The sequence below is a fragment of the Ornithorhynchus anatinus genome, chromosome 12 (assembly GCF_004115215.2).
Source record: "Ornithorhynchus anatinus isolate Pmale09 chromosome 12, mOrnAna1.pri.v4, whole genome shotgun sequence".
In the NCBI taxonomy this organism is placed as follows: Eukaryota; Metazoa; Chordata; class Mammalia; order Monotremata; family Ornithorhynchidae; genus Ornithorhynchus; species Ornithorhynchus anatinus.
In genome coordinates, this window is record NC_041739.1 from 27,323,716 (window position 1) to 27,339,307 (window position 15,592).

Sequence of the window (15,592 nt, forward strand, 5' to 3'; positions counted from 1 at the left end):
CTACCAATCCGCCTCTGATTTTTACTTCGGAAATTCTCCAAGTCTGGCCTGAAGTAGGCTCCGTCCTTTCTCAAGGTCGGGAATTTATGGAGAAAGGATAATGGCAGATCCCGAGGTGAAATAGGAGAAAGTTAAATGGGCTTTGCATTCTAATGAGTTTCCATGTTTTTTAGTTTTCCCAAAAGGAATCTATGTCCAACACCTCCCCCAACCCCACCGCTAATGCCTTGTTCAACCATGAAATCACACACATGGGAAAGTGATTTATTGGGTCTTCAGAGACTCTTGGGGTTGGCAAGACTAGGTGAAGAAGCTTAGTGTGCCGAGATCTTTCTACGGCAGGAGAAAGTATTGGTAGAAAGCAGGTTTGACCAGGGGCAAAGACATTCTACCCACTCCAGATCTACTTGGAGAAAGGGGATGTTTCTCCAGACTGGAGAGAATGGACTAAATCAATCTTTGCCTTGCACTGCACCAGGCACTGGGGTGAGTTGAATAGAACCAGAAGATCTGAGTCCTGCCCTTGAGGAGCTTACATTATTGCTGGGGGAGAAAGGCACAGAAATCATTTACAGATAGAGGAAAAGAAAGGGAAAATGGAGCCAAAGGTGGATGAGTTTTTAAACAGTAGGGCTTGTAAGTGGATCTGAAAGGGAGAGCTACAGTTGGGCCTGAGGCATAGTTTATAAAGGCATTCTGAGGTGATAGTTGGGGGATAGGACGTCCGGTGAAAAACCAGGAAAGCAGCATGGCCTACTGTAACAGGAGGGTCTTGGGAGTTAAGAGATCTGGGTTCTATTCTCAAGTCTTTCACACACATGCTGCGAGAACTTGGGCAAGCTACAATTTCTCAGAGCTTCAGCTTCTTCCTCTGTAGAATAGGGAAGAAATTCCTGTTCTCCTTCCCTTTTAGACTGGGAACCCCATGAGGGACAGGTACTGGGTATAACCTGATAATTTTGTATCTATCCCAGTGTCTACTACATTGCTTGGCACATAGTAAGCACTTAACAAATTCCACATTTATTATTATGATGGAAAGATTTTGGGGGTGGGAGTTGGAAAATCTCTATTCCAGTACTAAATCTGCCCCTAACCTGGTGTGTGTCCTTGGGTAAGTCATGTCACTTAATCTCTCTGGGCCTCAGTTTCCTTACCTGCAAAATGGAGATATCTTCCTCTCCCTACCTCACAGGGATGTTTTATTAATTCAATAAGATAATTGATGGGAAACCACTTTGAAAAATAAAAATTCTCCACAAAAGAAGGTGGTAGTAGTACTCATTTGTAAGACATTTTGAAAAGCCAAGTGGCCCCTACTTTATCTGAAATCCTTATAATCAATTAAAAAAGGAGAATTTTAGTGAGAAATGTAGGACTTTATTCATACTTCTGCTTTCATTATAACCCTCAAGACTTCTGAGGTACTGCTGAATAATAGAACCAAAAACTTTGTTTTCTTGATTTGAGGTGGATGTTATTAACCAAATTCGAGACATTTATAAAGATAGATGCTTGACAATGGAGAGAATATCAAATTGTAATAAAAGCTAAAAGATATAATTTTAGCAGAGGGAGTAGTTGATGCATGGAGATTGAAAAAAATCTAATAAAAACAGGCTTTACAAATTTCTCTCTCACACACATACACCCCACAATTGATTGTTTTTACTACCCTTGGGAGAGCACCAGGGATATAAAACATAATATCTCATCAAAAGGTTTATAGGATGGAAATCCAGAATTACTAAAGACACTGTGAAAACCCCAAAGTTAAAAATTAAGTCAACAAGAAGAAAGGTCAACAGAGGACTCCTTAGTTGACCAAAAGGGTCAAGGGTCTTTAATTGAAAATACCAAAATGTAAGTTATTGTACACAACTGTAGTGAAAATGTTGCCCTGGGAAGACTGTCAGTCTAAGAAACCACTAAGGGGAAAATAGCAAGGAACCACAGGGAAGAGAATCACTTATAAACACAAAACATCTTTGAGGAAGGAAGCACAAGAGATACCGGATGTAGAAATGCATGTAAATGTGGTGTGCTCTATTACATGGGTCATATCACCTAACATAATGACATCATATGTGCCATTTTGCAGAAGGCTTTGCTGAAGTTTTCCGGAGCCTAGAGCTTTTCTCTGGGGTATCCTGACTGCTCCCACCTGGCCTTGCTCCAGAACACTAGAGCTACTTCCAAGCCACAGGTCTTGTTTAACAGAAGGCGAGGTGGAGAGAGGTTGGGTCATTAAAATAAAAATAAAAGACATAAAGGAGTCTGGTGCTATTTCCATCCCAAACAGGGGACAGACCAGCCAAAATACGGATTGTTCAGTTTACAAATAGAAAAATGGGAATGTATCTGTCATTTCCCCTATCTGTAATTCATTTTAATGTCTGCCTCTCTAGATCGTAAACTGGGATGGCATCCTCTAACTACACTGTATTGTACTCTGCCAGTCAGCAATTCATATTTTTCGAGCACATACTGTGTGCAAAGCATTGTACCAAGCCCACAGAAGAGTACAATATAATATTATAACAAAGATAATCCCTCCCAGTCACTTGGAACCATGTTCTGCCCCCAGAAAGTTCTCAATAAATACCAATAATTGATTGCAATAATATGAGAGCTAGCAGTTGATAAATATTTAAAGATAGGAAGTGACAAAGAATAGAAGCAGCGTGGCTCAGTGGAAAGAGCACGGGCTTTGGAGTCAGAGGTCATGGGTTCAAATCCCAGCTCGGCCACTTGTCAGCTGTGTGACTTTGAGCAAGTCACTTAACTTCTCGGTGCCTCAGTTACCTCATCTGTAAAATGGGGATTAAGACTGTGAGCCCCACGTGGGACAATCTGATTCCCCTGTGTCAACCCCAGTGCTTAGAACAGTGCTCGGCACATAGTAAGCGCTTAACAAATACCAACATTATTATTATTATTAATAATCCAAATCAAAATAGGATGGAAGAGTTTGACATTGAAATGAAGGCAATGGATTTTCTGCTACTGAAGTGGCAAAACCCTCAGTTTACCTTCATAGAGGGGGTCAAGACTGGAAATTGGGAGACCTGGGTTCTAATCTTGTCCCCACCACTTGTCTGCTCTGTGGCCTTGGGCAATTCTATCAACGGTATTTACTGAGTGCTTACTATATGCAGAGCTCCATACTAAGTGCTTGGGAGAGTACAATACAACAGAGTTAACAGACATTCCCTGCCCACAAAGAGCTTACAGTTAAGAGGGGGAATTCATTTGACTTCTCTGGGTTTCAGTTTGCTCTTCTATAAAATAAGAATTGAATGCCAATTCTCTCTTTCTCTTAGACTGTGAGCTGCACATACTGTGGGCAGGGAATGTGTCTACTAACTCTGTTATTCGTTCATTCAACTGTACTTATTAGTACTTACGGTGTGTTAACTCTTCCAAGGGCTTAGTACAGTATAAGGGCTCAATAAATATGACTCATTGGCAGGGATTGTGTCCAACCTGATTACCTTGCATGTACCCAAACACAACATAGAATAAGTGGTCATTATTATTATTCAAGTCTTCAAATGTTAGAGAAGATCTTACACACACCAAAATGAATGAAATATAATACTGTTCAATCTGTTATTTAAAATTCTGTGCTTACCTATGAGCACACTGGAGTTCTCAGAATTCTGCTTGTGGTGGGAGGGGAAAACACATAGCTGATCTTCCTACAGTCAGTTGATCTCAGGCCCATAAGCACCTGGGCCAGGGAAAGGTAACTGAAAGGAGGAGGAGGAGGGCTTGAAAGACCTGCCTTGTCCTTATTTCCCCCAGCCTGCTATGCAGAATCTCTTCCCCTAGTTTCTTCACTGGCCTCTCCCTCTCCCTCTCTCTCTCCCTCTATTAACTTTCATAACTTGATTTAACACCTCTCCTTCAAGTTTCTCAATGCTTGGGTCCCTTCTTTCTTCCCTCTCTAATCCTCTCTATTCTGGATCCTATCAACTCCCCAACTACCTCCTCTTGGTACCTCTCCCTCTCTCCCACACTCCTCTAGATTAGCCTCGCCTGTTCTTCTGGGCAGCTACTCCTGGCTACCTTGCTCTCGCAGGCCTTGGCGTATTCTGACACCCACCCAGCAGCTCTATCTCTCTTCTCTGCCTGTTGAGTTGAGTAGCTAATTGCCTGATCAGTCAGTGGTTTCCACCTGGCATCTGGCCTACCACATCTAGCTGGTCTGTCTTGCTCCCAGACAACCCATCTCTTTCATCGTGCTAAGCTTGCCTTCCTGCTATTCCCATTGTTCCTGTTGTCCTTGCCTTCCCTTTCTCTCTCTCCTGGGCCTAATAAGCCTCTCTCCATGCTTGCTGGCATCTGGCTCTGCTTTCTGTTCTCTTGCCAAGGAAAATCTCCCCAGGCTTACTCCATACATGCCCAGAGAAGGTCACAGTAATGATGGTTAGTTCTTACCAAGCTACCATTTCTTTCTGCTACTCAGTGCCTGCTTTACTAAGAGTTTACAATATAATAATAATAATAATAATAATGGTTAAGCACTTCTATGTCCCAAGCACTGTTCTAAGCACTGGGGAGATCACTGGGTTGGGTGCCATCCCTGTCCCACATGGAGCTCACAGTGTGAGGGAATTGAGGCCCAGTGAAGTTAAGTGACTTGCTCAAGGTCACATAGCAGACCCGTGGCAGAGCCAGGATTAGAATCCAGATCTTTCTGACTCCCAGGCCCATGCTCTATCCACTGAGCCATGATGTGTGAAACATTGTATTAAGTGCTGGGAAGAATGCATGGTCCCTGGCTCACAGGGGCCTCAGAAGATAGAGGGGAGGAGAGGGAGACAAACACAAGGAGACAGAAATTGAAAAAAAAAACTAGGCTGAAAAATGTTACTTCAAAAAGACAAGAGTGAAAATAACAGTTCAGTATTGGTTACACAGGATAGTCCTCACTCTCCTCAGTTCCGCGTAACTCCGGGCCAAGCAGTCACAGTCTCCTCCCAGGATCTATAAGGGGTGAGAGGAGGTGGGGTGGGGGAAAGTCCCTGCAAGCCCCAGAGCACCTATAGGAAAAAATTTCCAACTGGTATTAGGGCTCAGGAACAAGATGACAAAAGTTCCAAGTTGTTTTGATGAAGAAATGTAGGGGTAGCATGAAAATCTAAATACATCACGAATTCAGAAACTGGTGCAAATTTTCAAAAATATGGAGCCAGCGAATTAATTCAACACTTGCAGCTAATCATGAGAATTGAAATTGCATTCTAACTACTGACCACAGTTATTTCTCAGGAAAGACCCATTCATCTCCACCATTCAAATTTGTCCACCTATTGGACAATTTCGGTGACAAAGTTAGAATTTGATGGGGTTTTTTTATTCTCCAAAAGCCTCCTTAGAGGACCAAAACCAGCAAAGACAAACATTTCATTCTTCAGCTGCAAAGTCCTTGGGATGACCAGAGTAGAACCTGCCTACCCAGCCCAACTGTTTGACTCCCACCTCCCAGCCCCTTGTGCCCTTCTCTTCCATGCCCCATAAGGAGCCAGGAAGACCCCATTCAGGGGACAACCCCCCCACCCCACCAAGCCCCGCTCTCCCCAAGAGCAGAGTAGGAGACATGAACCTGGTTATAAACATCCCTAGCCAGACCTGACCACACCATATGTTTTCTAAATAGAGGAAAAAATGGAAGAAATAGGGAAATAGGAGTCAAAAAGAAGGGGAAAGTGCCAGGTCACGATAGGGGTTAATGGAAGGCATTAATAGGGAGAGAAAGATTATAGGAAAACCTCATAATATTGACCTTTTCACAGGTCTGAGCTAGAGTACCCCAAATTCCAGAGATTGAACTAGAGTGTTCAGAATGAGTAGATTCATGCAGGATTAATCTGGGAAGGCTTCATGTAGGAGATAGTGGGGGGCCTGATTTTCTCAGTCCCCTTTGGAGGTAGGAGAAGACAACTGTCATGAATGAGTTTCTGTGTAATGACATTTGCTGATTGGTGGATAAAGAGGTGATGCTTTTTGCCTGCTGATGTCTGTGAAACCCTCTGGGCCCAGTCTTAGCACCTCTCTTTCTTGCTGTGAGCATGTCTCTCGGTCCTCTGAGAGGATAACTTGTCTCTCTCCCTCTCCTTACTTTGGATGAGATCCAATCGATTGGTTTTTCAAATTTGTGATGGAGTGAATGACCTGAAGATCAGGCCTGGAATGTGGACTTGAATATATTTCTAGTAGTAGTCACTAATTTTATTGTTCATACTTGGAATAAGACCTTGGCTATAAATATGCAAATGTACATAAATATGTATGTCCCAGACTTACTTTAAAAAATCTGGTACCTTCAACTAATGAACCTCTATAAAGTTAGTAATTTGCTTGCTCTTTACCAGAGGATTAACTTATTAACACTCACCACAAGTATGACCAATTCTAAATTATCTGAGTTTCAAGAGGGAAATAGAAAGCAACCAATCTCCAAATCTCATTTCATCCATTAATTTCCATCTTCTAGGGCAAACCTTTGTTAGTACAGCTAATAAATTGTTTAATTAACAAATTTGATCTCCTCCTTTACTTGCCCACTGCTACCCTCTGGAGGGGATACTAATAAGCAGGGCAAAGGCCCAGAGAGGGGGGAAAATATAGAGGAGAGGGAAACTGGGAACAGAAGTAACAGCAGGTGGGGATGTAAATAATCAGGATTTGATAAAACCTTAGCTAGATCCAATCTCTAGCTAGAAAAGGGTAGGCTGATGTCTATTTAAACTCTTGCTGCAGGGAGCCAAGGGGCTAAGGCAGCTTTTTTCAATGGGAGAGTTATAACTCAAGAGGAACACAGTATCCTGTAAATAAAAATACAAATGAAAAATAAAATTTTGCTTTCTCTAAGATTTCAATTGATAAAGTAAAAGGCAGAAATGGTGAGATATAAGTGCAGGAATGTGTTGCTTTTTAAGGGCATGGGTTATTCCTGTTTAATATATATGCATATATAAAATTTAAAGGTAATTCTTGGGTTTATTTTTTAAAAAGTTCAGGTTGGAATTTGGTTTAAATGAAAAGTACTTGGTGCTTGTTTTAGCTTCTATTTTTATGACTACATGTGTCAATATTGAGGCCACCTTGCTTACTTTAGGGTATCAGAATCCAGAATTAATTCAGAATGTAACACTATCCAAATCATACTTTGGGGCTGTGGGCTCTGAACCAGAGGGAGAAAAATGATGACACTAGCACGAAAGAGAAACAAAAGCTATCCAGTCTCTCTACATCATGGAGAGAATGGAATTCCCCCAGATAAAAAGATGCCATTGTAAATGACCACATTTCCCAAAAGTCTCATTTCAAAGCCCACATTAAGTCAACTGTTGGAATGAAGGTATTGGTGATCCTTCTCCCAAATACACTATATTTACTGAAATGTCTGGGAGTGAAAAATTCAGAAAATTTTGTTAACGGTCCCATATTGTATTTAAAAAATACAGTAATGAGAAGTAGCATGGCTTAGGGAAAGCAACATGGGCCTGGGAATCAGAGGACCTGGCTTCTAATCCCGGCTCTGCCAATTTCTTGCCGTGACCTTGGGCGAGTCACTTAACTTCTCTGGGCCTCAGTTACATCAACTGTAAAATGGAGATTAAGTCCTCCACGCTCCAATTTAGACTATGAGCCCCATTGTGGTACAGGGACTTGGTCCAACCTTCTAAACTCGTACTTACCCCAGTGCTTACAATAGTACTTGATGCATAGTATGCACTTAACAAATGCCATAAAAAAGATTGTAATAGATGCAACTCCAAAATCATTTCTTTAACTACACCGGATCCTAAATTTATTCAGGAGCAGACCACAAACCAAAGACCACCAGTATTTATTATTTCTGAGGGTTCACTCCATTTCAGATGGTGACTCTGTAGAAGATGCTAAGTGGAATCCCATGGGTCCTCAGTGCTATGAAGTCAGGTATCCTTTGTGAGCTAACTAGAGGCTGCATTCAGAGCTTCAGAATGACATTTTCACCTTTCAGCTCATGATGATTTTGCCAGAGGAATTGAAAGGACTGAGGCCCAGAGGTAACAAACTCCGTATCTGGACAGTGGAAGTAATAATAACAATAATAATAATAATGATAACGACGGTATTTGTTAAGTACTTACTATGTGCCAAGCACTGTTCTACCTATCTTATTGAAAGCTCACCTGAATGTATCTTTGGAGGCACTTTCCAAGCACTTAACCAGTGCTCTGCCCACCGTAAATGTTCAATAAATACCACTGATTGACTGACTCTCTGAAGTAAAACCTCCATAATTATAGATTCAAACGGAACACAAGGCTCCATGAGAACATACAACTAAGTGTCCTCTGCACAACCCAAGTTGGGATAAACCATGGCTTAGTGGAGAGAGCACGGACTTGGGAGTCAGAGGTCGTGAGTTCTAAACCTGGCTCTGTCACTTGTCAGCTGCGTGACTTTGGGCAAGTCACTTAACTTCTCTGTGCCTCAGTTATCTCATCTGTAAAATGGGGATTAAGGCTGTGAGCCCCACATGGCACAACCTGATTACCTTGTACCTATCCCAGTGCTTAGTACAGTGCTTGGCACATACCTCCACTCCAAACAAAAACTCCTCACTCTAGGCTTCAAGGCTCTCCATCACCTCGCCCCTTCCTACCTCTCCTCCCTTCTCTCTTTCTACCGCCCACCCCGCACGCTCCGCTCCTCTGCCGCCCACCTCCTCACCGTCCCTCGGTCTCGCCTATCCCGCCGTCGACCCCTGGGTCACATCCTCCCACGGTCCTGGAACGCCCTCCCTCCTCACCTCCGCCAAACTGATTCTCTTTCCCTCTTCAAAACCCTACTTAAAACACCTCCTCCAAGAGGCGTTCCCAGACTGAGCTCCTCTTCTCCCTCTACTCCCTCTGCCATCCCCCCTTTACCTCTCCGCAGCTAAAGCCTCATTTTCCCCTTTTCCCTCTGCTCTTCCACCTCTCCCTTCCCATCCCCACAGCACTGTACTCGTCCGCTCAACTGTATATATTTTCGTTACCCTATTTATTTTGTTAAAGAATTGTACATCGCCTTGATTCTATTTAGTTGCCATTGTTTTTACGAGATGTTCTACCCCTTGACGCTGTTTATTGCCATTGTTCTTGTCTGTCCGCCTCCCCCGATTAGACCGTAAGCCCGTCAAACGGCAGGGACTGTCTCTATCTGTTGCCGACTTGTTCATCCCAAGCGCTTAGTACAGTGCTCCGCATATAGTAAGCGCTCAATAAATACTATTGATTGAATGAATGAACATAGTCAGCACTTAACAAATGTCATCATTATAAACCATGCAAGCTGTGTTCATCTCGGGGCAGATATGCATATCCATAGTGATTATTAAACTTTGTACCCCATTTATTTCATTCCACTAACATCCCCTATACTATTCCTTCTGGAACAGCAATGGGTCTTGATGACTGGTGTCACCCTGGCTTTTCTCCAGCCTCCGGGTTTAGAATTGGAGAAGTCTCCTCGACTCTTCGGAAGCCAGGATGCATAGTTTTAAATCCAGTTCAAGGAATGGATCTGAATTAGGATTAGAGCAAGGGGGGCCCCTGATTGCACTCAGGAAAAGGGGACACATGTGACATCATAAACATTACACCAGGCATGCTATGAATCACGATGAAACTCAAGGGTTATTTTGGATGAGTATATGCCCATTTCCCACATTCTTCGGGTGTTTCTCCTGAATTCTACACTTAGGAACCTTTATGTTCTCTTTTTATGTCCATATGACTCTGGAGCAGGACTCAGAGGCAGGAACTGTGGTAGAGGGAGGCCTGGTACTGAAAATAAGAGAAAGGACATTAAAGAGCTGTCTGGTGCCCTATCAGTGTACTTGGCAGGGGACAGACCAACTGGAAACCAGAATGACCATTGTAAAACGAGGCACCAGACCACTGAGGTTTAAGGGCAGTATCCCACTGCAATCCCACAAGGCACCGATGTTCTAAGCAGTGAGTTAAAACAAGGGCCAAACGAAGTTAATAAAACAAAAAGCAAATGAAAAATGCCAGAAAAACCCAACAGTACAATTTAATGCTGTATTAGTCATGGTTTAGTTCATTGTGCTAAGCAAAGCATTTATTTGAACAGTACATTATTACTCTTATTGATGGTAATTTTAGGAGCTGGTTAATACTTTCTTTGTGGCTGGTTCCAGCTGGAGTAGGAGTTTTTTCTTTTTTTTTTATTGGTTGATCAATCATTTAAAACAAATGGTCGAATATTAACACTTTTTTTAAAAGGTATTTAATTATACATATGTGCCCGGTCTCCTGTGGTGAAGTAAAGACAGAAAAGATATAAATATATATGAGGATGAACAAAGAATTAAAGGGCAGAATTTCATCAACTCGGTTATTCATTTTGGAGGGCTTCCAGGTGAGTATGCTATAGCTAACAAACACCTACCCCTGCAATTTTCTTATCACTACAGCAATAAGAAGTCTTTCATCATTATTATTAATTTCTTTTGAGCATTTATTGGGTGTGTGGTACTCTTATGAAAGTGTAGAAAGGTCATTCAATAAACAGATACATTTCCCCAAAGGTTTACATTCTAAAAAGCACACATTGGCTCCAGGCTAGTTAGTGTTATAAATATGAACAGACTTCAAAACCTACCTTCTGGGACAATGAGGCTTTCAATTCCAGAGATGTTGGTACAACTCTGAACACCTTTAAAATCATCTCTATCAGGTTCTTCAATTTTTTTAGGGTATTTTTCAAGTGCTTACTATGTGCAGGGTGCTATAATAAGCCCAAACAGGGCTCCCAGTCTTAACCCCCACTTTACAGGTGAGATAACTGAGGCAGAGAAGAGTTAAGTGACTTGACCAAGGCTATTCAGGAGACAAATGGATTAGACTGGATTAGAACCCAAATCATCTTGACTCCCAGGTCCATGTTCTATCCACTAGAGAAAGCTACTTTTATGGTTCACCAGAGTTTATCCACTTCCTTGAACATTTCTGCAAGACTTTTTCATCCCAAATTATTCACTCTGATGGAGCAAAAATTCTAACTTTTAGGATCAGCCATGACACCTTCCTCCTCACTGCCAGTGAGCAGGGGTTTCTCCAGTTTATCCAAAAGCAGCACAGAATTGAAGGAAGAGTAGAAATCTTAGACAGAGTTAGCTTCTTTTACCTTGTTGCTATTCTGTGCTGTTTGAGCCTGAAGCAGAAAAGTTGGTTTCCAGCTTGTGTTTGATTAGGGGCCAGGGAGATGAGAGTTTTGGGGTTGGGGGATGGCTGAACAAGGATTTTTCCATTTCTGCTGAAAACGGACCAGGATCAAGGCAGGAGAGATGGGGCTGCCTGAGTTTACCTAAAAGCTCTGGCTCTGCTATCCAGCTCATCTCTGATTCCTCTCTCAACAGACCTCAGGGAAAACGGAAAAACTAGGCTTTGGCTTTGTGTTCAGGGAAAGGTGGGAGGAGGAAGAAGAGGGGAGGGAAGTGAATTCCCTCCAGTGATTGGATGTAATAATAATAATAATAATGTTGGTATTTGTTAAGCGCTTACTATGTGCCGAGCACTGTTCTAAGCACTGGGGTAGACATAGGGGAATCAGGTTGTCCCACATGGGGCTCACAGTCTTAATCCCCATTTTACAGATGAGGGAACTGAGGCACAGAGAAGTTAAGTTAATATCAAGCAGAGTTTTTGGATCCTGGCATTCCTTAGCAATTAGTGCAAGTTGCAGCTCTTGAATTTACATACTGGGGTCAGTCAGAGGCTGGAATATGTCTGTATTGAATTTGACCTTGCTATCACATCAAAGAGACATGCTGTCTCGCGGCAAAGTAGACTATTTCAAATTAGACCAATCCCTAGCTGCAGGTTCGCCCACTGGATTGTAAACTCCTTAAGGTCAGGGATGATGTCTACCAACTCTATTGTATTGTACTTTCCTCAGTGCTTAGTATAGTGCTCTGCATGCAGTAAGTGCTCAATAAATATCATTGATTGACTGATTAAGCAGAAACATTTTGTTTCAAGGTCTCTCAGAACTTTATCAGTGAAGTCAGTCATTACTAATTCCCTTCATTATATGGCTAAAATGGCCCTAGGGTAGGATTCTTCTGGGAACTTGGTAGCAACAGACATGAAAATGAGCAACGATAACTCCAGCCTTTGTCGTGTCTTATGCTGTTCAGTCATCTCCATCCCATAGTGACTCGACCAGAACGCTCCACCTCCATCTGCAATCGTTTCAGGAATGTATCCATAGAGTTTTCTTGGTAAAAATACAGAAGTGGTTTACCACTGCCTCTTTCCACGCAGTAAACTTGAGTCTCCACCCTTTACTCTCTCTCATGCTGCTGCTGCCCAGCCCAGGGGAGTTTTGATTTGTAGCAGATTGCCTTCCACTTGCTAGCCACTGGCCAGGCTAGTATAGAATGGGTATGCCTCTGTTTGACTCTTCCTCCTGTGGTCGAGACTGGTAGCATACTGGAAACTCTCCAGGTGTGACCCTAAGAGGAGAACTTCAGCCCAGGAGTAGGGTTATGAAAATGGGCGGACCTTCAGTGTATTTTTTAGTCAAGAATTATTTCATAGCTATAATTAACCTCAATGACTTAGTTAAATTGTGGGAATACAGCTTCTTTAACACTAGGTCCACCTGCTGAAAGAATGAGGAAAAAAAGAGCATCTCTTGGGAAGCCTTTTCCTGACAATTAGTCATTGTAGCCTGAAGCAACTGAACTAGGCAGTTAATTCTTTAGTTATTTGCTTTCCTAAAATACCCATTTACAGGTTGTGCCCCCTGAGTTTAAAATGGTAAAAGGGGCACCAGGTATAATAAGGTTAAGAGTGAAAAAGAAGCCTGTAAGAAGCAATGCAAGCTGAGAAGTACTTTCTTATCAAAGTTAGATATCTTCATTTTACAGCTTCAACACCCAGGCCAGCTTCTGATATCTGGTATAGATGACATGAACCCAGACAGCTCCTTGTTTGCCTAATTCTGTGTTTGCCTTTCCCAGGTGAAGGTTAGCATAGCCTCTGCATAGAACTCCTCTAGAATTTTCTCCAGAGTGAGACTTAGGTCTTCTGAAAGCCTGAAAGACAGAGGGGTCTTGGGCCTCCAATGCGCCCAGAGAATCAAAGAAGGCTGGTTCAGCCCAACATGCCAACAGAGAATTCAAGCCTTATTCCACAAGCCGAGTAAAACTCTGGGCTAACCCAGCATGTCTGACAGTGATTTGCAAAATACAAATTTGAACCGAAGCAGAAATGTGGCCTGGAGCAGAGGACTGAGGCTCACATTAATGTGTTACATCACTGCAGCAAGTAATAATAATAATGATGTTGGTATTTGTTAAGCGCTTACTACGTGTAGAGCACTGTTCTAAGCGCTGGGGTAGATACAGGGGAATGAGGTTGTCCCACGTGAGGCTCACAGTCTTCACCCCCATTTTACAGATGAGGGAACTGAGGCACAGAGAAGTGAAGTGACTTGCCCACAGTCACAGAGCTGACAAGGGGCAGGGTCGGGATTCGAACCCATGACCTCTGACTCCCAAGCTCGGCTCTTTCCACTGAGCCACGCTGCTTCTCTGAGTATTTACCTCTTGTCAGACTGCTCCATGACAGACTGACAGCAGTTACAGGCTGTCGTGTACAATCAATCATATTTACTGAGCACATATTGTGTGCAGAGCTCTGTACTAAGCACTTGGGAGAGTACAATACAAAAGTATTTGTAGACATATTCCCTGCCCACAGTGAGCTTAGTCTGGGCAAACCAGGCTTGTCACATGATGTTTACTACAGTGTCCTCCAACCCCACCCCTGCAAACACCGGGTATCACTAGAGCTTTCCTTGCAAAGGTTCACTGACTGTTTTCAGCTCAACCTTTGGATCCCCATTGTCACTAAACCCTCAGAACCACGTGCTTACGTGTTCAACGGGCTCTCACAGAAGAGGATTAGGATAACAGTTAAGTATGCAGTTCTGCCATATATATGGAAAGGAGATCAAAGAGCAGAAGCCAAGTTCTCTCCCGTCCAGCACAGAATCACTCAGTATCATGGATGGCCGAGCTAGTCCAAAGTTTCTTTTGTACAGTAAATCTGTGGCTTTTGGCAAGGTCTGTGGCTTTGGGCCACAAGTGGGTGTTCTCTCGGGATGTGAACACAGACATTCCAGATCGGGATTCACAGGAGGCAAACACTGCTTTGAGCTCTCCATGTTTGCAAGTGGTTTCCAAGGCCACAACCTCTCCTTGCCCTGTAACATCATGGGTAGCAAAGATGGAGAACATTAACATCTTGGCAGGAATCCTCTGCCCCAAAGAGTAGCATCCCAAGGACATTTTAGTGAGAAAGCCAGTAATTCTTTACTTTCAGTAATGATGATTTCTTTTGCAAATCACGAAGCTCCTGCAGGGCAAACAGATTTCATTTTCAGAAATTCTGGCTCTCAGTGCCAAGGTAATAAAGGGAGAAATTGGCTACTACCATATCTAAATGAACTACACAATACAGTACTAAGATGAAGATCCTTTTTAAAAAGTTAACATACTACCAATGACCAGTCTTCCTCTTCCGCATCCATAACCCACCTTCTAAGGAGTCATTTCTCCCAAAGCAGCCAAGACCAGCCATACTCACAGAGATCCCTTTTCTATTTCCATTTTTTTTTCCATTTTTTTTGAAGTATTTGTTAAGCACTTACTATGTTCCAGCCACTGTACTAAATGCTGGGGTAGATACAAGCTAACCAAGTTGGACACAGTTCATGTCCCCCCATGGAACTCACGGTATTAATCTCCATGAGGTAACTGAGGCACAAAAAAGTGAAGTGATTTTCCCAAGGTCAACAGCTTGCCCAAGTGGAAAGAGCATAGGACAGGGAGATAGAGGATCTGGATTCTAATCCCACCTACACTACTTGTCTTCTATGTGATCTGGGGCAATTTGCTTCACTTCTTTGTGCCTCAGTTCCCTCATCTTTAAAATGGGGATTAAGACTGTGAGCTTGTATCTATCCCAGTGCTTAGTACAGTGTTTGGCACAGAATAAGTGCTTTAACAAGTACCATTTTAAAAAAAAGGGTAAGAAAAACTACTCCTTGTGGGGCTGGTGACCACAAATCATCGCCTTTGCTGCCTCTTACAGGTACATAACCAGAGCTGCAGGGAACCAGCAACTACGGTTAGGCCCATATGTGGTGTCACTTTATCTTCTGCTAGTGAAGCCAGTCCTCTCTTTGCAAGTGATCAATAAATCTCCTCTACAGCTTCTCCAGTTTGGCCCCGAGAAGCAGCGTGGCTCAGTGGAAAGAACATGGGCTTGGGAGCCAGAGGTCATGGGTTCGAATCCTGGTTCTGCCACCTGTCAGCTGTGTGACCGTGGGCAAGTCACTTTACTTCTCTATGCCTCAGTTCCCTCATCTTTAAAATGGGGATGAAGACTGTGAGCCTCATGTGGGACAACCTGATTACCCTGTATCTACCCCAGCGCTTAAGAACAGTGCTCTGCACATAGTAAGCCCTTAACAAATACCAACATTATTACTCATTGGCCAGAGACAAGGG